Genomic DNA, 25,681 nt, shown 5'->3' with positions numbered 1-25,681 from the left:
AATGCAGGCCTCAGTTTGCCTTCACATGGAGGGGAGTGCAGTACACCTGGAACCGACTGCCCCAGGGGTGGAAGCACAGCCCCACCATCTGCCATGGACTGATCCAGGCTGCACTGGAAAAGGGTGAGGCTCCAGAACATCTGCAGTATATTGATGACATCATTGTGTGGGGGAACACAGTTGCGGAAGTGTTCGAGAAAGGGAAGGAAATCATCCACATCCTCCTGGGAGCTGGTTTCGCCATTAAAAAGAGCAAAGTAAAGGGACCAGCTCGTGAGATTCAATTCCTGGGAGTGAAGTGGCAAGATGGACGGCGTCAGATTCCTACAGATGTCATCAACAAGATCACAGCAATGTCTCCACCCACCAATAAGAAAGAGACACAAGCTTTCTTGGGTGCAATAGGTTTTTGGAGGATGCATATTCCTGAGTACAGTCAGATCGTGAGTCCTCTCTACCTGGTCACCCGCAAGAAGAACAATTTCCAGTGGGGCCCTGAGCAGCAACAGGCCTTTGTCCAGATCAAGCAGGAGATTGCTCATGCAGTAGCCCTTGGCCCAGTCAGGACAGGACCAGAGGTGAAGAATGTGCTCTACTCTGCAGCTGGGAACCATGGCTTGTCCTGGAGCCTTTGGCAGAAGGTGCCTGAGGAGACTTGGGGTCAACCACTGGGATTTTGCAGTCGAAGCTACAGAGGGTTTGAAGCCAACTATACTCCAACAGAGAAAGAAATCCTGGCTGCCTATGAAGGAGTCCAGGCTGCCTTGGAGGTAATAGGCACTGAAGCACAACTCCTCCTGGCACCCCGACTACCCGTGCTGGGGTGGATGTTCAAAGGCAAGGTTCCTTCCACTCACCATGCCACCAGTGCTACATGGAGCAAGTGGATTGCTCTCATCACTCAGCGCGCCCGTATAGGTAAACTGAATCGCCCTGGGATTTTGGAGGTCATTACAAATTGGCCCGAAGGTGAGAATTTTGGTGTCACAGATGAAGAGGAACAAGAACCAGTGACACGTGCTGAAGAGGCTCCTCCCTATAACCAACTGCCCCCAGAGGAAACACGCTACGCTCTTTTCACTGACGGTTCCTGTCGCATCGTAGGGATGAACCGCAAGTGGAAAGCAGCCATATGGAGCCCCACACGACAGGTTGCACAAGCTACCGAAGGAGAAGGTGGATCAAGCCAACTTGCTGAACTCAAAGCTTTTCAGCTGGCCCCAGACATTGCTGAGAGAGAGAAGTGGCCAAAGCTCTACCTCTACACTGATTCATGGATGGTAGCCAATGCTCTGTGGGGATGGCTGGAGAGGTGGAAAAAGGCTAACTGGCAACGTAGAGGGAAACCAATTTGGGCTGCTGGTGAGTGGAAAGACAATGCTGCCAGGGTACGGAATGTCCTGGTTTAGGGCAAATTTATTAAAGAATCTGCAAATGAGTGCCCCTCCAGAACGCGAGACCAACACAGCCCCTCCCCCCAACCGGTTCGGGACAAATATCCTTGGAGAGAGGTGGAAAGAACCTGTTTTTTTGACAGACACTGCACCCGCCAGCGCACAAAATGAACAATACCAGATGACACCGCTCTGAGAAAGATGACAAAATCAGAAAGTCTCTTTCGGGGGCGGTGGTTGCTCTGTTCTCAGTCCCTCCGGCAGTGGGCCAGCTGCTGCAGCCAAACCTTCGGTGTTCCCGGGTCCCAGTCCGGAGCAGGTTCGAGATGGTAACAGAAAAGGAGAAGAGAAACAGTCCAGGGAGGAATTTGGACTGTTTAGCTAAACTAGCTAATAAGCAGAGGTGAAAGCAGAGCAGAAGCGAGAGCAGAAAAGAGAGCAAGCAAAGCAGCAAGCTGAAAGCAAGAAGTGAAAGACAGCCTTATGTACCGCTTGCTCTGTGTCCCTGATAAGAGAAACCCAAAAAAAACTTCCACTTTTCAGAGCCGGTCTTAAAGGCACAGAACAGGTGAATGGGGATACAAGAATCATAACGTCACCCCAGGACATTCCACCCCTGATCCCCATATCATTCTTACCCCACAATCAGATCTCACTGAGGTACACATCGTGTTGTTCCATCTCTTTGCATTATCCACCACGTGCAACCTGGTCCCTGAGCAAAGACAACCCCACGAATGGATTTGTCTGCACTCGAGGCAGAATTGATCCACACAGTCTTCCCTAACAAACCTCTGATATATACCACTGGGACTTTGTCTCCCTCTATTACATTCAGGGACTCAGACTGGGCAGGACCTGCTCGGTTGGTGGAACCTCGGGTGTTAACTAACCAGGTGGCTTTTGCCAGATGCTGCTCCCAATTCTTGAAAGATCCCCCACCCAAAGCTTTCAACTGGATTTTTAGTAGTCCATTGTACCTCTCCACTTTTCCTGCAGCTGGTGCATGGTAGGGGATATGGTACACCCACTCAATGCTATGTTCCCTAGCCCAGGTGTTGATAAGGCTGTTCTTGAAATGAGTCCCATTGTCTGACTCGATCCTCTCAAGGGTGCCATGTCTCCACAGAACTTGCTTTTCCAGGCCCAGGATAGTGTTCCGGGCCGTAGCATGAGACACAGGGTAGGTTTCCAACAATCCAGTGGTGGCCTCCACCATGGTCAGCACGTAGCGCTCGCCCTGGCGTGTCTTGGGCAGTGTGATGTAGTCAATCTGCCAGGCCTCCCCATACTTGTACTTGGACCACCGCCTGTCGTACCAGAGGGGCTTCACTCGCTTGGCCTGCTTGATGGCAGCACACGTCTCACAGTCATGGATAACCTGAGAAATACTGTCCATGGTTAGATCCACCCCTCGGTCTCGTGCCCACTTATAGATGGCATCTCTGCCCTGGTGGCCTGAGGCATCATGGGCCCATCGAGCCAGGAATAACTCTCCCTTATGTTCCCAATCTAGGTCTATTTTGGACACCCCTATCTTTTCAGCTTGGTCTACCTGCTCATTGTTTTGGTGCTCTTCATTGGCCCTACTCTTGGGTACATGGGCATCTACATGGCGGACTTTCACAGGTAGCCTCCCTACCCTGGCAGCATTGTCTTTCCACTCACCAGCAGCCCAAATTGGTTTCCCTCTACGTTGCCAGTTAGCCTTTTTCCACCTCTCCAGCCATCCCCACAGAGCATTGGCTACCATCCATGAATCAGTGTAGAGGTAGAGCTTTGGCCACTTCTCTCTCTCAGCAATGTCTGGGGCCAGCTGAAAAGCTTTGAGTTCAGCAAGTTGGCTTGATCCACCTTCTCCTTCGGTAGCTTGTGCAACCTGTCGTGTGGGGCTCCATATGGCTGCTTTCCACTTGCGGTTCATCCCTACGATGCGACAGGAACCGTCAGTGAAAAGAGCGTAGCGTGTTTCCTCTGGGGGCAGTTGGTTATAGGGAGGAGCCTCTTCAGCACGTGTCACTGGTTCTTGTTCCTCTTCATCTGTGACACCAAAATTCTCACCTTCGGGCCAATTTGTAATGACCTCCAAAATCCCAGGGCGATTCAGTTTACCTATACGGGCGCGCTGAGTGATGAGAGCAATCCACTTGCTCCATGTAGCACTGGTGGCATGGTGAGTGGAAGGAACCTTGCCTTTGAACATCCACCCCAGCACGGGTAGTCGGGGTGCCAGGAGGAGTTGTGCTTCAGTGCCTATTACCTCCAAGGCAGCCTGGACTCCTTCATAGGCAGCCAGGATTTCTTTCTCTGTTGGAGTATAGTTGGCTTCAAACCCTTTGTAGCTTCGACTGCAAAATCCCAGTGGTTGACCCCAAGTCTCCTCAGGCACCTTCTGCCAAAGGCTCCAGGACAAGCCATGGTTCCCAGCTGCAGAGTAGAGCACATTCTTCACCTCTGGTCCTGTCCTGACTGGGCCAAGGGCTACTGCATGAGCAATCTCCTGCTTGATCTGGACAAAGGCCTGTTGCTGCTCAGGGCCCCACTGGAAATTGTTCTTCTTGCGGGTGACCAGGTAGAGAGGACTCACGATCTGACTGTACTCAGGAATATGCATCCTCCAAAAACCTATTGCACCCAAGAAAGCTTGTGTCTCTTTCTTATTGGTGGGTGGAGACATTGCTGTGATCTTGTTGATGACATCTGTAGGAATCTGACGCCGTCCATCTTGCCACTTCACTCCCAGGAATTGAATCTCACGAGCTGGTCCCTTTACTTTGCTCTTTTTAATGGCGAAACCAGCTCCCAGGAGGATGTGGATGATTTCCTTCCCTTTCTCGAACACTTCCGCAACTGTGTTCCCCCACACAATGATGTCATCAATATACTGCAGATGTTCTGGAGCCTCACCCTTTTCCAGTGCAGCCTGGATCAGTCCATGGCAGATGGTGGGGCTGTGCTTCCACCCCTGGGGCAGTCGGTTCCAGGTGTACTGCACTCCCCTCCATGTGAAGGCAAACTGAGGCCTGCATTCTGCTGCCAGAGGAATGGAGAAAAATGCATTGGCTATGTCTATAGTGGCGTACCACCTTGCTGCCTTGGACTCAAGCTCATACTGGAGCTCTAATATGTCTGGCACGGCAGCACTCAGTGGTGGAGTCACTTCATTCAATGCACGATAGTCCACAGTCAATCTCCATTCTCCTTCAGATTTTCGCACAGGCCAAATGGGGCTGTTGAAGGGTGAGTGGGTCTTGCTGACCACCCCTTGGCTCTCCAGCTCTCGGATCATCTTATGGATGGGGATCGCAGCATCTCGAGTGGTCCTATACTGCCGTCGATGCACTATGGAAGTGGCAATTGGCACTCGTTGCTCTTCTCCCGTCAGGCATCCTACTGCAGATGGATTCTCAGACAACCCAGGCAAGGTGTTCAATTGCTGGATGCCCTCTGTCTCTACAGCAGCTATTCCAAATGCTCATCTGAGTCCTTTTGGGTCTTTGAAGTACCCTCTTCGAAGGTAGTCTATGCCCAAAATACATGGGGCCTCTGGGCCAGTCACAATAGGATGCTTCTTCCACTCATTTCCCGTTAGGCTCACATCAGCTTCCACCAAAGTGAAATCCTGGGATCCCCCTGTCACACCAGCAATAGAAACAGACTCTGTCCCCACATGTCTTGATGGGATTAATGTGCATTGCGCACCAGTATCGACCAAAGCTTTGTACTCTTGTGGTTCCGATGTGCCAGGCCAACGAATCCACACAGACCAGAAAACACGATTTTCCCTGGCCTCTACCTGGCTAGAGGCAGGGCCCCTCTAAGCCTGGTTATCATTCTTTCCCTGGGTGTATGTTTTGGATGTTCCTTCGAGGGGGTCAGACATGTCATCATCATCATACCTGGCCGTTCGGCTACGGGCAACTGGAGCTGCTTTCCTCCTGGTGGCTTCCTTCAGTTCACGCACCCGTCGTGCCAGAACAGCGGTAGGTTTCCTATCCCACCTTCTCATGTTTTCCCCACAATCACGCAGGTAAAACCACAGCTCAGCTCGTGGGGTGTATCTTCTCTCACCATCTGGGAAACGTCTGCCTTGGATACCGGAACCTCGGATCTGTACTGCTGAAATTTGGAGAAGGTCTTCTTTAATCTCCTCTCTAAGCTTCTTATGGTTCTCCTCTATCTTATCCTCTAAGTTCTGCAGACGTGTTTCTACCGCTGCGATTCTGGCATGTGTCGGGCCATGTACAGCATCTGCATATGCTTGGAGCTTCCTTGCCATGTCAAGCACAGTCTCACCCCTCTCATCCCTCTTCATGATGGCTAAGGCAGAAGCATATTCATGTGGCCCAAGTCGTACGAGTTTTCGCCACATCACAGACGTGCATGGTACTAAGTCTGGGTTCCTAGTTATTACATCATCTGAGAAGATAATCTCTGCCACGGCCTGTCGTAGGAAGGAGACCAGGACACCAGTTGGTTCATCATGGCCCGCTATGCTGAAGAAAGTTTCAAACACTTATACAGCAAATAATAAGCTTATGAATATTCTGTAAGCCAAGCAATCTATTGGTTAAACTATAGCATTAACTCATCCACATTCCTTTGAGCCTACGTTCTCTATCTCTCCTGCCTCACTGTCCATTTCTTTATCATATTTTGCAAGGATCAAGGACACATTATCTCTCACCTGCAAGATTTGGAACTATCCATGGTCTTGTACTTTTCCATTCTCTATCCTGCTACAGACACAAAAAGGCCTCTGCCTGTCTCTGCCCTAGTTAGGACATCTTTCCCAAATTAATTTGGCTGTGTCCTCTCTCCTCATGCCACTCTTTGACAAAACTCTCCACACTTCCCCCGTTTTGTTCTTGGGCAAGGAGGCTAGTCTGCCAAGTTCTTTCTATCATTCGGCTGACCATATTTTGAATACAATTAAAAATACAAGGCAAAATAAGCAAAAGCAACGAAATCACACCCAGTAACCCTATAGCATATATCACAAGGTTTCTCAGCCACCGTCCAAGTCCTAAGCCTTTAAGCCATTCGTCAATTCCTAAACCCTCTTCTTCTTTAAGATTGTGAAGTCCCTGCTGTAATTCTTTTATCTTCGCATGAATGGACACAGAGTGATCAGACAAATTCATGCAACACATTCCCTCAAACTCTTCACATCCATGACCTTGTGCTAAAAGCAAAAAATCTATAGCAGCTCTATTTTGCAAAACAGCATGATTAACACTTTGCACATCTGCAGTTAGCATATCTAAAATTTGTGACGTTTTGTCTAGCTCATCCTTGGCCCAGCATCCCAACTGCTTTGCTAGGTTCATGGCTTTATTTGCAGCTCCTCCCAGCAAGACAGTTGAGACCATCACTTGTTTTAACTCACTCCAAAACCGTGGGCCCCCTATTCGGCTGCAGTCTAAGTTATACAGGCTGCGTCTCTTCCTGCTTGAATTTTGACTGAGTTGCATTAATGAAGACACACTGGGGTGAAACAATGACAATTTTCCCAAATAGCAAGGTCCACCCTGTGGCCTGACTGGTATACCATTCCAAGCTCTGTCTCCACAGATTAGAAATATTCCTGTGGGTAGTTTCCTCGGTGTCCTAATGGTAGTGCCTTTACATTGACTATAAACCTGTTTGGATACTGTATCCAAACTGAGGGATGAATCCAAGGTAGCCCATGCGTCTCTAGGCCGATGTAAATTCTGTAGATCTAAGGGCTCAAAACTAAACCATCCGCCATTTGAGGTGTTAGTTATACTGGCGTTTGCACTTCCAAAGAGATCTAGCTCCTCTGGAGGAGAATGCAGGGTAGTATTAAGCTATAAGACTATCAAGCATTGGCAGTAACCATCACTCTGACTTGTGGTGTAACCTGGCGTGGGTGGTTTAATGTTTGTCAGATTGCGCCTGCATAGAGTTTGATTATTGATCAGATTGCAAAATTCCCGAGGGGACCACACTGGAAGACCCACCAAACATGTTCAAAATGGATTAGTAACCCCCCCCAAGGCTAAGGCAAAGCGAAGATTGGTTAGTTTGATTAGCAAGCGTTATCCATATGTTATCTCTAGGCTGATTAAAGTGCGTTACTCCTACTGCCCCATCCGCCACAGCACTAAGCAGTATAACAAAAATAAGCCTCATTTTTCTGTTTTCTTTCTCGCTCTCCCTTTCTTATCTGTCTTTAACCTTACGGATCCTAACTTTTGCAATCCAAATCCCTGAAGAGTCTCAATGCAGGAGTCCAATGCCTTATCGGGATCTCCTTTAATGGGTCCTACTACAGAATGCTGTGTTAGAGGCACCAATTTTCTACACCTGGCAGAAGCTATATATGACTTGCTTTGAGCTTTAACTCTTTTCACAATACACTGTACCTCCCACCGGTAATAGGCCAAGATTTTTTGCTCGGGAGACTCATAAAGATTTAAAGCTAGGGCCGTATCTAGCCCCGTCTGTCTCCTTAGTTCCCTCTGCCAGTCTTCCCCCCATGTGTAGTTATGTATGTTTACAGGTGTTACACCATAAGCCCCAGATCCCGGACTGTTCTAACCAAAAGGTTTTACCACAACCCCCACAATATAGAGCTACCCACGCAGCACAGCAGGGGCTGTGACACTCAAGGCAGTGCTCCCTCGCTGGTCCTTTTATGCGGAAGGTCGATAGTGCTTCAACAGTGTCAATCAGCTCCCTGGCCGTCCGTTAGTGGCGTGTCACTGCTCTGTCCACCGCTTTCGAGTGTCCCTTCAGTTGCAGCAATAAGGGTTGCAAGATCAGCGGCAGCTTCTTCTCCAGACACTCCTTGTCCCCCTCCGTAAGGTTGTCCACCAGATGCTGCATCAAAGATAGGTTTAGTCCACTTGGCAGGCACCCACAGAGGCCCTGTTGGTGAGGAAACACAAAGATATTCCCAACCCCAGTATAGCACTTTTGCGGGCTTTTCCCATATCCCTGTGCTTGGATTTTTATACTTCACCCAGACCTCCGTTTCCTTAATAGCTTCCTGACTTGACCTCGGGTGATGTTTAACTGCAGAGGGGGCATCGTCCTCCCCAAAAACACATAAATGATTGATCACATACAAAACCTTAGCCAGGCATGCTTGTGGGTCCTTTAAATCCTGGTGTTTGTCAATGTACTGTTTGAGGGTACCATTTGCTCTTTCTACTATCGCCTGTCCTGTGGAGGAATGTGGAATACATGTCACATGCTTGACAGACCATTGGTCCAAAAACTTTCGGACCCTAGCACTTGTGTAGGCCGGGCCATTATCTGTTTTGATACCTTTTGGGACTCCCATGACAGCAAAGCAGCTCAATAAGTGCCTGATCACGTGTATTGCTTTCTCTCCTCCCTGAGCTGTAGCCCATATGTAGTGGCTGTATGTATCTATAGTAACATGCACATACTTGAGCCTACCAAACCTGGCTACATGCGTGGCATCCATTTGCCATTTCTCATTCATTTCTAAACCTTGAGGATTAACTCCGCAGCCCAGGCCTATTCCCCCATTATGATAACTGCATATTGGACAAGCCCTGACAATGGCCTTGGCTTCTGACAAGCCCAGATCAAAGTTCCTCGCCTAACCCTTTTGCATTTTGATGGTACTTACTATGGGCTTCTCTTGCCAATGTATGCTTATCAACAGGACAAGAGTTATCAATGGGTAAGGTAACCAATTTATCTGCACGCTCATTTCCTTCTCCTAGGCCCTCGGACCACTTGTGGCTCCTAATATGGATTACAGAGTACACTGCACTTCTATCCCGGAGAGCTTTCCTTAATTGAACCAGTAACTCATACAGCCGTTTGTTATTTACTTCCTTAATTGCTGCTCCTTCTATACGTCTGGCTACTCCAGCAACATACATGGAGTCTGTGACCACATTCAAGGGCTCATGCAGATTGGACATTGCCCATACTACTGCTAACAATTCTAAGGTTTGTAGGCTGTCTGCAGGGTCTGCTGTAAGAAGTTGATGCTTCCATTGTCCTTTTCCTTGCCAAGTGACAGCAGCACGTCTCGATTTCTTCCCTGCGTCTGTGAAGGCTGTGGTGGCTCCTTCTATGGGTCGCTCTCTTCTCAGTGGCCGAGTGATCCAGTCCCATTCTGTCATCCATTGCAGGACTCTGGGCACTAACTTGCTTGTCTCCACCTTTGCAGATGATGTCAATAATGCTTCCTGTAAGTCCACTGAATTAACCAGGTACCAGTCCAGCGTCTCTTTTTCCATGGGTATCCTAATGGTGGCAGGTTCTCGACCGTCCACTTCAGTAATTCTGAGACGGCCTTTTTTGATCAACGCAGCCAATCGTTCAATTTTTGAAAATATTGTTCTCTTATGTTGTAATGGTGGTGACAGCCATTCCAATACCCGTATCTCCCCCGTTTTGTTTTCATATTGGGAGAGAGCGCCAAGCAGGTGACAAGGACTATTCCAAACGGTGAGGTCAATAGGGCAATCTAGCTGTCGACGAGACACATATCCTTGTTGCACACAGTTACTGATTTGCTGTAGGGCAGTATGGTGTTCCTTTGTGAGGCATACAGGGGTAGTGGGGTCAGTGCCCTTTAACAAGGGTCGTAGGGTCTCCAACAAGTGATTTGGTACTCCCACAATGGGTTTTAGCCACTGTAAGTCTCCTAGCAACTTTTGAGCATCATGTAGAGTCTTAATGTCCAAGTGCAGTTCTAATTTTTGGGGCACCACTGTTTGGTCCATTAGAGTCCATCCCAAATACTTCCATGGTTTCGTAGTCTGAATTTTCTCTGTGGCAATAACAAGTGAGGCTGCTGCAAGAGTGTCTTTGATGCTGTCAACTTGCAAAGGGGAAAATGGCTGTTGCTGCGCGAACAAAATATCATCCATGTAATGATATATTATGGTAGCTGGCCACTGCTGACGTAATGGCTGTAATGCAGTGTCAACATAAAGCTGGCACAATGTGGAGGAGTTGTGCATCCCCTGTGGAAGTGTCGTCCACTCAAATCTTTTGTCTGGTTCCCCACGATTTATTGCTGGTAGGGTAAAGGCAAACCTCTTCATGTCATCGGGATGCAGTCCGATAGAGAAAAAACAATCCTTTAAATCGATGATTAGAAGTGGCCAATCTTGAGGGATCAGGGCTGGGTTCGGAAGACCAGGTTGCAAGGCCCCCATCGGTTCCATCTGGTCATTCACAGCTCGTAGATCGTGTACCAGGCGGTATTTCCCTGACTTCTTCTTGATCACAAAAATGGGTGTGTTCCAGGGACTCGTTGAGAGTTGTAAATGTCCCTGCTCATATTGCTCCTTCACCAATTCATGGGCATGTATAAGACTCTCCCCTTTTAAGGGCCACTGCTTAACCATCACCGGTGTATCTGTTTTCCAGGTGAGGGGAATGGGGAAAGTCCAAGCAATGGCAATTACCCCAAAGGGTGGTGACTGGTCAACACCACCCCCAGCTGTGTTAAAACATCCCTGCCAATCAGGCAAGAGACTGTAGGGGGCAACTGCACGACTGAAAATACAACAGACACTTGTTGCCCATCAATGCGCACTGACAGAGGCGGTGTTTTGCTTGCCAAAGTAAGTCCTCCTACTCCCGTGAGCATGTTTGTTGATGGGAGCAGGGGCCAATGCTGTGGCCATGCTTCTGGCGATATAATGCTGGTGTCTGCTCCCGTATCCAATAATCCATAGAGGGTTATGCTCTGATGTCCATGGGTAATTTTAACTCTTTGTTTTGGCCTCTCTTGAAGATTTACAGTCAGGAGTGTAAAACCGATAGAGCCAAACCCCTTTCCATCACACTTCTGTCCAGTAAGCGATGGAATACTCAATGTCATCTGTGGTAATGGTATCAATTGTGCGATGCGTTGTCCTTTGGTTATGTTTATCAGGGGATAAGGGGTGTAAGCCATGATTTGTATTTCTCCGGTATAGTCCGCATCTATGACCCCAGGTAATACAAATAGTCTGAGCATAGATGTTGAAGAGCGTCCGAGCAATAAGGCTCCACATTTTTGTCCTTGTAGCGTGAGAGGGCCGTTTACTGCAGTTGGTATCCTTTCAGGGCGATTCGTCATTAATGTGACATCTACTGCTGCTGATATGTCCAAGCCGAGGCTCCCTGCTGTTGCTGGCTGCAGACAGGAGGTGGCGCTGATGTCACGGCAGCAACTTGTGTCTGGGCGTGGCCAGCCTGCGAGCTCCGCCGACCGTTTCCCGATCGGCGCCGGCAAGCCGTAGTGTTGTGGGAGCTGGATAGGCAGTTTTGGCACCACAAGCCAGTCGCTCTGCATTCTTGGCGCATGTGTCCCCCACTGCCGCATCGGTAACATTTGGGGTATGTCTTTGAGCCTCCCTGCGTGACTGCCATTGAGCCGTTTTGGAGAGGAGCAAGAGGGGCTAGCACTTGGCTTTGAGCGGATTCTGCTTGCTTTTGCAGCCCTACTCCTAATTCCTTTATTGCATCTACTAAAAATGCTTGAGAGGCTGTTGGTTGTAATGCCATTTGTTCTAATGCTTCCTCAATGGTCCAATTTGCTCCCAGAGTGGCTAGCACCCTTTGTGTGGCCGGATTGCTATTCTGTAAGGCACACTGTTTCAATAGCGCCCCCTTCGTGCATTCTGCTATGCCAGCCCGGTCTATAGCCGCAGCTGCTTTGTCAATAAAACTCCCGAACGATTCCTCTCTCCCTTGTTTTATGCCCATGTACGCCGGCAGCCCTCCTGGCTCTTTAACCCTTTCTATGGCCGCACGTACCAACCGAATGGCTTCTCTGAGCTTATCTGCTCCTGATATCAACTGTGCCTCCGTGCACAGATATGCCCCTAAGCCCATCAAATCATCCACCGTCACTCCATGCAGCGGGTCCCCCTGAGCTCTCTGTGTCGCAACCGACTCGTTAACTAAAGCCTGCCAATGTGCATGAAACAACAATTGCTGATGCTGAGTGAATATTAGCCGCACTATTCCCCTTAAATCATTTGGGCACAAAATTTGCGTATTAAAGAGATAATCCAGCATCTGCCTAACAGGTTCGCTTTTCACCCCGAACTGGCTGACTGTGGACCGCAACTGAGATAACAACTTCCAGTCTAATGGGGTATACTCCGCCAGATTCTGTGTATGGTTCCCCTGAGCATCATATTGTGGCATGTATGTGACCGGGCAAGCTAGACCGGTAGCCGCCTCCATTGCTTCATTATCCCCCATTTGCATTGCCTCCTTTGCCAGAGCAGCCCAAGCCTCTCTCCTTTGTTTGGCCATCTCCCACCATGGGTCACTGAGTGGCTCTGGTTTATGACCTGGCTCTGCGAGAGTTCTGTGCTGTTGTCGCCTCTGCACAGGCCATTCGGGTGGGGGAGGTGGCAAGCTCGGCTCGCGCTCTCACTCTGCGCGGGGGGGGCGGCGGGCTCCGCTCGCGCTCTCAGCGAGGGGGTGGCGGGCTCCGCTCTCTTCCTCTACGGGGAGGCGGCGGCCTCGGCTGGCGCCCCCCTCTCCCTCTAGCCCCCAGCTCGTCCTCCTCCTCCTCCGACAGAGGAGGTGCAGTCGGCCCCGCCGCCCCTGTAACCTGATCCTGCATTCCACCCTGTTGTGAATCCAATTGTATTAACACCTTGTTTACCGAAGGTGCGAGAGGATCGTCCTCACGACCATACCCTATATTCTTCTTATGAGCTTCTGTCGCCCTTTCTGCCACCTTACGCTCAGAAACATGTTGCAGTAATGAGTTATGTGCTACACGCCATAGCTTGCCCAATTTCTTTGCTGTTTTATCATCTTCTAACACTGCCTCCCACAGTATATCCCCAAACTTTCTCCATTCAGCGAGTTCATGAACCGTGTGTGGGTTGAGAAACACGACTCTAGCATAACCATAGGCTAGCAACCCTGGGAGGTCCTTTTTTAAATCTATACCTTTTACTCCTCGCCTTTCTAGATACGCGGCGAAGAGTTCGTATGCTGCTTGCCTATCCATACTTTTTTTTATTTTTTCGTGAGCGCTCTTACAGCTTTCCAGGCTCCGGCAGCACGTGGATGGCTTGAGTCACAGGTGTGAGCCCCAAGGGTGCTTCAAAGGTCCGGCACAGTCTCGGCTGCGAACGAGACCCAGCTCCAACTTCCTTGACCGTGGAGTGCTCTTTTCCCTTTTTCTTTTATTTCGAGACGAGGGGTTCAACGTTCGAGGTCACCATGTGTCATAGGAAGGAGACCAGGACAGCAGTTGGTTCATCATGGCCCGCTATATTGAAGAAAGTATCAAACACTTATACAGCAAATAATAAGCTTATGAATATTCTGTAAGCCAAGCAATCTATTGGTTAAACTATAGCATTAACTCATCCACATTCCTTTGAGCCTACGTTCTCTATCTCTCCTGCCTCACTGTCCATTTCTTTATCATATTTTGCAAGGATCAAGGACACATTATCTGGCACCTGCAGGATTTGGAACTAACCATAGTCTTGTACTTTTCCATTCTCTATCCTGCTACAGACACAAAAAGACCTCTGCCTGTCTCTGCCCTAGTTAGGACATCTTTCCCAAATTAAGTCGGCTGTGTCCTCTCTCCTCAAGCCACTCTTTGACAAAACTCTCCACAACGGCCATTTCTCTCAGGCGTTGGATCCCTTGCTCTATTGTCTTCCACTGAGTTTGCTGCATATAGAGATCGTCTGCACACAGGTATCTTTCTGCTACACTTCTTAGGACCCGTTCCCAGAGGCTGTGAGAGTTAGCCCCCCTCATCATTCCTTGGTCTATGACAGGATCCTGTGACAGGGATCCCAAATGCCAGGCTTCAGTGCCGTCCAGAACTGTAGCCTCTCCTGCAGCATCCCAGAGACGGACCAGCCAACTAATTATGGATTCATCAGACCTTCGAGTGTAATCCTTCCGTAGGCCACGAAGGTCCTTCAGGGAAAAGGACTCAATATTGGCATCTGATCTTTTACCTGCTGCTTTGACTCCTGATTTTACGTCAGGAGGCACTGAGGTTCCTTCTCCTTCATCATCATCATCATCATCATCGTCCACTGGTCGATTGGTCTTGTCCGTGCATTTCCCACTTCTAGTGCTGGTAGCAACAGCCATGGGTTTAGATGCTGGCTTCGAGCCTGGAGTGTTAGCTGCAGCCTGAGTCACCGGGACAGTTGCTGATTTATCTCCCTGCCCCCCTGCCTCTGTCTGCTGCCTGACACTATCTAGCAGTGTGTGATAAGCATATGCCAGGGCCCAGCTCACTGCAATGACCTTCCTCTCCTTAGGCTCATTCTGGTACTTCTCTTTCAGATATTTCCCCACCTCAGCTGGGTTCTGAATTTGTTCATGGGGAAAATCCCACACTATAGGCTCAGAGAATTCCTTCAGGATTTGGCCCATATCCTCCCATTTCCCACACCACTTAGGATTTTCCACACCAGGGTTTACTCCTGAGTCAGGGGTCTCATCAGCCCGACTAGAAATCTCAGCCCTCATTCTAGAGAAGCAGCAGGCTGTATAGAGGAAGGTTACCAGACTGAATACCAGGAAGATGGTTTCTTTAACATTCAGGGGAAACTGAACATCCTTCACTAGTGATGCAACTGATTCGTAGGAGAAGGAGGAAAGCAGAGGCTGAAAAACCTCATTCCCTCCTGCTCCTCCTGCAACAAACTGGATGCATAACCATAGCCATGAACCATTCATACCTGGAGCAGACCCTAGCATGTTTATAAACTTCTTGCACATTATTGCCATCAAACCCAGCAGGATAGCTACTCTGGTCACTGCCCCTCTGATGTAAAAACTACGTATTAGGGGCAATACCAAAGCTATTTCTAGATAAGAAAATAAACCTAGGGACCAGAGAGGTATTAAAATCTCAAAAAACCCTAGGGACTAGAAATGCATGCAAACCTCTACCCCAATAGACATTATGAATCCAAAAAGCATGGCTATTAGCTGATTTAAATGAACACAGAGTAATAGCAGCCAAAATGCAGTCAAAACAGGGTTTTTCCACTCTCTCTCCTGACTCACGTTTCGGCGCCAAAGATTTGTCCTGGTTTAGGGCAAATTTGTTAAAGAATCTGCAAAGGAGGGCCCCTCCAGAAAGCGAAAACCACACGGCCCCTCCCCCCAACCGGTTCGGGAAAAAATTCCTTGGAGAGAGGTGGAAAGAACTTGTTTATTTGATGGGCCCACCCCCCCCAGCGCACAAAATGAATAATACCCGATGACACCGCTTTGAGAAAGATGACAAAATCAGACAGTCTCTTTCGGGGGGGGGGGGGGGGGGGGGTTGCTCTGTTCTCAGTCCCTCCGGCGCTGGGGCAGCTGCTGCAGCCAAACCTTCGGTGCTCCCGGGTCCCAGTCCGAAGCAGGTTTGAGATGGTCACAGAAACAGGAGAGGAGAAACAGTCCATGAAGGAATATGGACTGTTTAGCTAATAAGCAGAGGCCAAAGCAGAGCAGAAGCAAGAGCAGAAAAAGAGAGCAAGCAAAAGCAGCAAGCAAGCCAGAAGTGAAAAAACAGCCTTATGTACCGCTTGTGTCTGTGTCCCTGATAAGAGAAACCGAAACAAAACTTCCACTCTTCAGAGCCAGTCTTAAAGGCACAGAACACGTTAATAGGGATACAAGAATCATAACGTCACCCCAGGACAGGAAACTGCCAGTGAATGTCCGCCATGTAGATGCCCATGTACCCAAGAGTAGGGCCAATGAGGAGCACCAAAACAATGAGCAGGTTGACCAAGTTGCAAAGATAGGGGTGTCCAAAATAGACCTAGATTGGGATCATAAGGGAGAGTTATTCCTAGCTTGATGGGCCCATGATGCCTCAGGCCACCAGGGCAGAGATGCCACCTATAAGTGGGCACGAGACCGAGGGGTGGATCTAACCATGGACAGTATTTCTCAGGTTATCCATGACTGTGAGACGTGTGCTGCCATCAAGCAGGCCAAGCGAGTGAAGCCCTTCTGGTACGGTGGGCAGTGGTCCAAGTACAAGTATGGGGAGGCCTGGCAGATTGACTACATCACACTGCCCAAGACACGCCAGGGCGAGCGCTACGTGCTGACCATGGCGGAGGCCACCACTGGATGGTTTGAAACCTACCCTGTGTCTCATGCTACAGCCCGGAACACCATCCTGGGCCTTGAAAAGCAAGTTCTGTGGAGACATGGCACCCTTGAGAGGATCGAGTCAGACAATGGGACTCATTTCAAGAACAGCCTTATCAACACCTGGGCTAGGGAACATAGCATTGAGTGGGTGTACCATATCCCCTACCATGCACCAGCTGCAGGAAAAGTGGAGAGGTACAATGAACTACTAAAAATCCAGTTGAAAGCTTTGGGTGGGGGATCTTTCAAGAATCGGGAGCAGCATCTGGCAAAAGCCACCTGGTTAGTTAACACCCGAGGTTCCACCAACCGAGCAGGTCCTGCCCAGTCTGAGTCCCTGAATGTAATAGAAGGGGACAAAGTCCCAGTGGTACATATCAGAGGTTTGTTAGGGAAGACTGTGTGGACCAATTCTGCCTCAAGTACAGACAAACCCTTTTGTGGGGTTGTCTTTGCTCAGGGACCAGGTTGCACGTGGTGGATAATGCAAAGAGATGGAACAACACGATGTGTACCTCAGGGTGATCTGATTGTGGGGTAAGAATGATATGGGGATCAGGGGTGGAATGTCCTGGGGTGCCATTATTATGCTTGTATCCCCATTCACCTGTTCTGTGCCTTTAAGACCGGCTCTGAAGAGTGGAAGTTTGTTTGGATTTCTCTTATCAGGGACACAGAGACGAGCTGTACATAAGGCTGTTTTTCACTTCTTGCTTTAGCTTGCTGCTTTTCTTGCTCCCTTTTCTGCTCTTGCTTCTGCTCTGCTTTGGCCTCTGCCTATTAGCTAGTTTAGCCAAACAGTCCACATTCCTTCCTGTACTGTTTTTCCTCTCCTGTTTCTGTGACCACCTCGAACCTGCTCTGGACTGGGACCCGGGAACACCGAAGGTTTGGCTGCAGCAGCTGCCCCAGCGCCGGAGAGACTGAGAACAGAGCAACCACCCCCGAAAGAGACTTTCTGATTTTGTCATCTTTCTCAAAGGGGTGTCATCTGGTATTGTTCATTTTGTGCGCTGGGGGATGCTGTGTCTGTCAAATAAACAGGTTCTTTCCACCTCTCTCCAAGGAATTTTTTCCTGAACCAGTTGGGGGGAGGGGCTGTGTGGGTTTTGCTTTCTGGAGGGGCCCTCCTTTGCAGATTCTTTAACAAATTTGCCCTAAACCAGGACAAATCTTAGCTTCCTCCACCAACAATGCTACAGCGACAATCCCTTGCATCAGGTGGGCCAGCCTCTGCTGACCGGGTCCAAAAGCCTTGATAATAACCTACTGGTTTCCTGACCCCTGCCCAGTCTTGCTTCAGTGCTGCGTGTTTGTTCACGTCCACGAACAACTGGAATGGTCGCTTCACATCAGGAAGGCTCAGCACTGGTGCCACTGTGAGTACTTCCTTGACTCCCCTAAATTCGTCCTCGTCCTTTTCCTTCCATTTGACTGTGTCCGTGGTTAGTTTCTCGTATAGAAACTTCACCTTTTTGCTGTACCCTTCAGTCCACTGCCAGCAATATCCCAATGGCCCCAAAAGGTGTCTGACTTCCCTTTTTGTTTGCAGGGGTGGTAAGGCAATAATCCCTGCCACCCTTTCTGGATTCAATTTCTTTTTTCCCTTGGTTAACCAATGTCCCAAGTACCTGACCTCGGGCTCTTTGAATGGCAACTTCGACTTTGACACCTTCAACCCCTTTTCCCCTAAAAAGTTCAAAAGTTCAATGGTGCTCGCCCACACAACCTCCTCCCTCGGACCTGCAACCAACAAATCATCTACATATTTTAGCAACTTTGTACCCTCCATTGGTACAAAGTGACTCAGCACCTGATCAAGTGCTTGCCCGAATAAGTTCGGGGAATCAATGAAGCCCTGAGGCAACGATGTCCATCTGAGCTGCTGCTATCTGTTCGTCTCCGGGTCTTCCCACTGAAACGCAAAATAATCTCTGCTGTCCTCTGCTAAAGGACAGGTCCAGAAAGCAACTTTCAAATCAATCACACTGTACCACGTGTCCTCAGGAGAGATGTTATTCAGCAGGGTGTAAGGATTTGAGACCGTGGGGAACAAAGTCTTAGTTCTCTGATTCACAGCCCTTAAGTCTTGCACTAGCCTATAGCTATGGTCTGTCTTTTTCACAGCCAGAATTGGGGTGTTGTGCCAGGACATGCATGGCTCCAACGTTCCTTTCTTTATTAATTCATCAATCACCGGTTTAAATCCCTTCTTCCCCTCCATGGAGATGGGGTACTCTTTGACCCAAATGGGGTCCTCTGGTCTCTCAATTTAACACGAATCAGCTCTATGTCCAACCTCCCGGCCTCCCCTTGGGCATACCAAATCTTTGGATCTATTTTCTCATCGTCCTGGACGGTGAGTTTTACATCCTCACCCTGAGCTGGGAATTTTCCACTGCCGAGGTGATTTCTAGGGCTACCATCAAGTCCCGCTCTAGCAAATTAAAGTCCATGTCCCTTATCAATAATATATTTCCTGTACATTTTTTGTTTTCTGTCTCTTATCTCAACATCTTTTGTGAGCGGAACCTTGAAGGGTTCCCCTTTTGCCCCAGTTACCATCATTGAGTTGTCGCTCAGAGAGCACCCTTGCAGTAGCTGTTGCACCACGGTTCATTCCGCCCCAGAGTCTATTAAAAACCACATCTCTTGCCTGTGGGGTCCTATTCTTAATTTTATCAAGGGCTCCCTCGGTGTTCCGGACCCCAAACTGAAAAGCCCCTGAGACCCCTAATCTTCCTGAAACACCGCCTGGTCCTTGGCTTTGTTGGGACAATTCCTTCGGATGTGTCCCTTTTGCTTGCAGTAATAGCACTCGAAGTCCTTCTTTTGGTTGTTCAATCCTTTTCCTTGGGAAGGGTTTTGCTTCTTTGCCGGCGCCGCTTTCACCGTGTCTCTGACCTGTTCCTGTTTCTGTGCTTCCCTTACTGCAACTACCAATACCTTAGCTTGCATCTTCTGTTGTTCTTCATCTCTTCTCATGCAGACCTTCTGGGCTTCTCAGAGCAATTCCTGCAATCCCTTGTCCTGCCATCCATCTATCTTTTCTAACTTTTTCCATGTCTTCCCAAGATTTTGCCACAAATTGAGTTTTCAACAAAACTGCCTGAATTGGAGAATCAGGATCTGTCCCCGAATACATTCTCAGGCTCTTTCGGAGCCTCTCCAATCACTCTGTGGGCATCTCATCCTTTCCCTGGCATTCTCTGAGTACCTAACTCATGTTCTGCCCCTTGGGTACCACTTCTCTGATACCCTGATTTATCATGTTCCTTAGATTTATCATTTTCTGCCTCCCCTCCTCCGTCTGGGCACTCCAGGATGGTTTCTAGTTTGGCCACCTCTGGTCCCCGCTCTCCCCATTGGGATTTCTACTTTCCCAATCCTTGATCACGGCTTGTCTGATCATCTCCCTCTCCTCATTGTTGAACAGTGACCTCAGGATCGCATTGAGATCCTCATAAATGCAGGTGCTGGTCCCTAGAAACTCATCTAGCCTTTCTGCCACCCCCAAAGGATCGTCTATCAATTTTCCCATCTCTTTCTTGAACGCCCTCACATCTCCGGTATCAATCAGTGCGTGTACAAAACCGATAACTCCCGGAGCCGTCGGCACCTCCCGTAAAGGAAAGATGCCTGGCTTCTCCTCCTCATCCTCACTGTCTCCAGTGGTTGCCCTCCTCGTTCGCCGCCTCATTCGATGGGCCAGGGGAGAGCAGACTTTCTTGGGGAAAATTACTTGTTTTTCTTCGGTCTTGGGGAGGGTTGGCGGCAGTGGCTGCTCACATGGGAGCGGAGGCGCTGTGGCCTGTTCACGTGGGAGGGAAGGCGCTGCAGTCTGCTCTGGTGGGAGTGGCGGCGCCGAGACCTGTCCCTGCGGAATCGCTGCCTAGGGAGGCAACGTGGGCACCAGAGGTACACAGGCTGGGCTGGGCTGGGCTGGGCTGGGGTGGAGGGACAAGGTAGGGGGGTGGAAGATTGTCCTGGTTCCCACTCCTTTCCCCGATTTGCCGCACATCTGAGAGCTCGTACTGGATATAAACTCATACAAGCATATCTCCACATTTCGGCATACTCAATTTCCTCAAAATCCTGCAGGCAGCGATCGAATACGTGGTCGTACAGGGACTCGCATGTCCATGCCTCAAAAGTGCCGAACACCGACCAGACCATGTATTTTCCGATCTCCTTCCCTCTCCGTTTTTCCATGCAAAAATGTATCATTTTTTCCTTGGACCTCCCCACTCTCCTGGGGCTGTCGTCTCAATGTTCTAAAATCCATCCCAATGGACTTTCCCTTGGAATTTCTGGCAGAACCTTCCCGGGACCCTGGGAAGATTTTTCCTGGAGCTTTTTCTGAAACCTGCTTTTTCCCAATCCCATTTTTCCAAAAATCCCGCCTGCGAATTTTCTCACCTTGTCTCCTCTGGCTGGGACGCTCGATGTGGGTCCCAAGTCTCTGTCTGATGTCGATTTCCTGAGCTTGCGAAACGCCGCCAGTCTTACTCAGTCATGCAGAGAACCGTTCCACGGACTTTTCGACTGATCTCTGATTTTCTTACCTGTTCCCCTGGATCAGAAGGCAGACGGGCTCCTGGAATTTTCCAGGACCATCTTTTTTCCCTTTCTGATCCCACGGTGACCGATTCCCCCCTGAATTCCCTACGAGTCCCAGGTCCCACGTGTGTTAAGAAAAAGCGTCCGCTTCCCCTTGACCGACCACGTCCATCGCGGGATGGTGGAAATGCGATCATGGGGTCCACACTCACTTTGTGATAGAATCACGTCTCACACACATGCTCAGTCACACCCCACTCAACCGCGGGATACTCACGGTTCCTTTCCGGCTTATATTCTTCATGCATGTCAATTTTCGAGTGGAAAAAGCACCTTGGTCTCGGAGATCCCCCCTGGATCGTACCAAGTTTCTGAGAACTGGGCCTGTTTTTATCCCTCTTTGGCTGTGGCTCTGGTTTCGGTTCAGTGATTTTTTATTGGTCTTGCGAACTCCCAATCCCATTCAGACCACTGAAATCAGCGGGATGCCTTCTGAGTGGGAAGGGGTCCCTGAACCCCAAATTCAAATCATGTCGGGTTGTCACCAGATTGTTATAAATGATCAATCGTGAGCCAAATTATCAAAAATTTCAAAAAGATACAGTAATCTTTCTGTGCAACAGAATTGCAGTCTCCAAAACCACCACAGCCAAAGAGGCAGCGTCGAGCCCGGGATCGGCACTTGGTGAACCTGGAACTGACCACTACTGCATCAGAATTCCCCTCATTCACGAAAACCGCTTCTTGCAGCGAGGTTTTATAAAGTTTATTGTCCCCGAGGCAAAGGAGTCCCAATTTCTTTTGTAACTCTTCACATTCATCCCTGTTCCTTTCAGTGTGCAGAGCTGGACAAAGCTCGGCTCCAGGTGGATAGTCAGTGTTGATGGGCTCCGGGGAAGCCATGTAATCAGATGTATAATTCTGGCGTCGCTGGCTATCTTGATTGATGCAATTGGCAAGGCAATGATCGCCCTTAGGAGGTTTCCAATGACTCGAGATACTGGTGATCATCACCCTGGAAGCGTCTATTCTTACGCTAAAGCGTTAGTCATTATCTTAGCTGTGTCCGAGAATTCATTGGAATCTGAATAGACATCTGCTCTCGGGCCATGGGTGGTCAGAGACATGTTTTGGATTTTACAATCTTTATACCATACATTCTTTAATAGCATGAATTATTTCGACCATATATTACAATGACAAGGAATATGGTACAGCCAATCAACACCATGTTCTCTAGCCAAGGTGTTGTCCCAGTTTGAGACAAATTTGGGAGGAAACTTCTCCAAAGGATGTCTCCTCTAAAAGTCAGATTCCAGTAGCCTCTTCCCCAAGTGGCTTGAGAGAAAATCTCCTTGGAGAAAAGTGGAAAAAACTGTTTATTTCACAAGAAAAGTAGTCACAAGCATGAAAAAAATCAATACTATTGTGAGAGACAACTGCTTACTTTGAAAATTTAAAAAGGTTAATTAAACCTTAACAAAAATACAACAAAGGACTACATAAGGAAAAAGCTGCAGCTCTGGGAACTGCCCCTCCTGCATACTACATGGCCAGTTTGTCTTTAAGATGGATGCTCAGTCTTTTATACCCCTGGGGGTTGCATCAGCTAACCCTGGCCCCTCCCAAAGTCTGTCAGTCAGCTCTTCTTTGCCATTTATCAGTGGAAACTGCTTCCTTGTAACTTGCTTGAAGGTCAGGTGTTGCCATGCCGCACCCCATAAGCAACAAGCTTTTCCATTCCCAACTGCCCCATGCAAGGGGCACATGTGCACGCCTTCTTTTTACTTATCCTAGATAGCCCAGGCTGTCTGATGGCAACAATAAAAGGGGGGAAAAGGGAACTATGGGGAGAACAGAGGACATCTAAACTACAATAACATAACTATACATCACTAAAGCTTTTCTTAATATTCACATAATAGTTATCTTTTAATTGCGAGAGCAAATCATCTCATTAGCCATCTATAACAATATTAAACAATAAAACTCCTCGTTGCTCTGAAGAGGTGGTAGATTCAGAGAGTCCTTCTGTGGTTTAGAGAGTCCTTCTGTGGGTTTGTCTCTGTCTCGCCTAGTCTTTCTGGGGCTCAGACCCAGCGTCCAGGCTGCAGTGCAGCTTGGGGGGCCCCCAGGAAATTGCCCTTGTGTTCCGGGCTGGAGAGAAGCTAAATGGTTCCTGAGGAAAATCAGTGAAAAAAGCAAAGTAAAAACTCCCCGTCTTGCAGAGAACTGGGAGAAAACTGAGAGCCTTCTCTCTCTGTGTTTTGAATACAAGTGGTGAAAAATTCCAGCACTTCCCTCCCTCCTCCCCCCCTCCCCTGCAATCCCTCTGGGCCTAGCTTAATGCTACAGGACTCATTTCTGGGCACACAGCAGATCATGCCATAGGGGATGCACAGCATTATAAAGTCACCCCATTACAGGTGTTGATAAGGCTGTTCTTGAAATGAGTCCTATTTTCTGACTCATTTTTCTCAGGGGTACCATGTCTCCAAAGGACTTGCTTTTCAAGGCCCAAGATGGTGTTCCGGGAAGTAGCATGAAGCAAAAGGTAGGTCTCGAACCATCCAGTGGTGGTTTCTATCACTGAGAGCATGTAGCACTTGCCTTGGGAGGTTTGAGGCAGTGTGATGTAATCAATCTGCCAGACCTCTCCATACTTATATTTGGACTGCCTTCCCCTATACCACAGGAGTTTCACCCGCTTAATCATAGCTCACATCTCACAATCATGGATAACATGGGGCATACTGTCCATGGTTAAATCCACCCCTCAGTCCATGCCCACTTATAGGTGGCATCTCTACCCTGATGGCCTGAGGCATCATGTGCCCATGGAGCTAGGAACAACTCTCCCTTGCGATGCCAATCCAAATCTATCTGTGACACCTCTATTTTTGCAGTCTGATCTACCTGTTCATTATTTCGGTACTCCGCATTAGCCCAACTCTTGGGGACATGTGCATCTACATGATGGACTTTTACAGGTAGCTTCTCTACCCGAGTGGCAATGCCTTGCCATTCTTCAGTAGCCCAGATTGGTCTTCCTCTATACTGCCAGTTGGCCTTTTCCCACCTTTCCAGCCAACTCTACTGAGCATTGGCTACTACCCATGAATCAGTGCAAAGATAGAGCTTTGGCCACTTCTCTCTTTAAGCAATGTCCAGGGCCAGCTGAACAGCTTTGAGTTCAGCAAGTTGGCTTGATCCACCTTCTCCTTCAGTAGCTTCTGTGACCTGTTGCATGGGGCTCCATACAGCTGCTTCCATTTTTGATTTTTCTCTATAGTGCAACAGGAACTGTCAGTGAAAAGAGCGTAGTGTGTTTCTTCTTGCGGCAGTTGGTTGTATGGTGGAGCTTCCCCAGCACGGGTCACCTGTTCCTACTCCTTTTCATCAGCAAGACTAAACTTTTCACCTTCAGGCCAATTTTTAATTATTTCCAAAATCCCAGGGTGATTCAATTTTCCAATACAGGTGCACTGTGTGATGAGGTGTGCTGGTTTTGCACTGACATTTGGCGAGGAAAGAAAAAGCCACTCACAGAAATGATTTTTCTGAGAAGAGCTGATGAGAACTTCCTCCATGTCTAAGAGCACCAATCAGTGACTAGTTTTGAAGACTGACACCTGGTTAAACCACTAGAAAGCTTAACATGCCTCTATGAACACAGATGTTAAAAACAAACAAACCCTGAGAAAAGCTCTCTTTTTTTCCGGCATCTGGAGAGACAAGTTCTTCCCCCCCTCCTGGACTGGTGGCCGGGTGGGAGAGGGGAAGCCACGGGGCCCCCAGCCAAGGTAAGGCCAGGCCAGGCCCCAGCAGCTGCCAAGCAGGGAGAGGGGAGGCCATCGGCCCCTGAGTCCTAGCCTAGCTGCTGAGATCCTAGCCCTCCCCCAGTGTGGCTGGTGAAAGAAACCTAGAGGCGGCCCTGCAGCCTGTGCAAAAAAGAGCCCCGCAGCTAAAATTAAACACAACAGGGGCTGAAGACCAGCCACGCGACCGATCCTAACACAGCCGCCAATGCAGCCTAAAAATCCATCACTGTGACTGCTTTGGCCGCTGCCCGGTAGGAATCACATGGCCATCTGCTGGCCCTGGGTGAGATATTAACTCTTTCAGTACACAGATAAGACTTACAAACCTTCAGTCTTCCCTCAGGTGAAAAAAAAACACAGAGTAAAGACATAGAAAACAACACAAGACATCAAAGTCAATAAGAAAAAGTCCCAAATAGAAGACTTGAAGAAATGCCTTTAGTTTTAGCCTAAATTCCTCTTACAAAACTATAGAGAATATAATTGTAAGAGACAGTCTGAAGTTTCCCTCATTTGCCTCACGACTGTCGCAAGGACAGAGACTAAGACCCTGAAGACCCTGACTGGAATTCTGGCCTGGTTGAGGTGGATGCTTGCCAAGTGATTGTTTGCAGGTGTGCTTGCTGTGCTGCCACAGTACACTGCTTCAAGCAGGGACTGGCAATTAGTGGCTTGCTCTGTACGCTTATACCTGCTTCACAATCCCCGCTCATCACAATAGCCCATGAATTTCACCACCTCTTGTCCAGAGAACTTTGGTGATTCCCACCAGAAGATCCCTCATCTGCC

Source organism: Zonotrichia albicollis, chromosome W, assembly GCF_047830755.1.
Source record: "Zonotrichia albicollis isolate bZonAlb1 chromosome W, bZonAlb1.hap1, whole genome shotgun sequence".
NCBI classification, from domain to species: Eukaryota; Metazoa; Chordata; class Aves; order Passeriformes; family Passerellidae; genus Zonotrichia; species Zonotrichia albicollis.
This window is presented reverse-complemented; position numbering follows the sequence as displayed.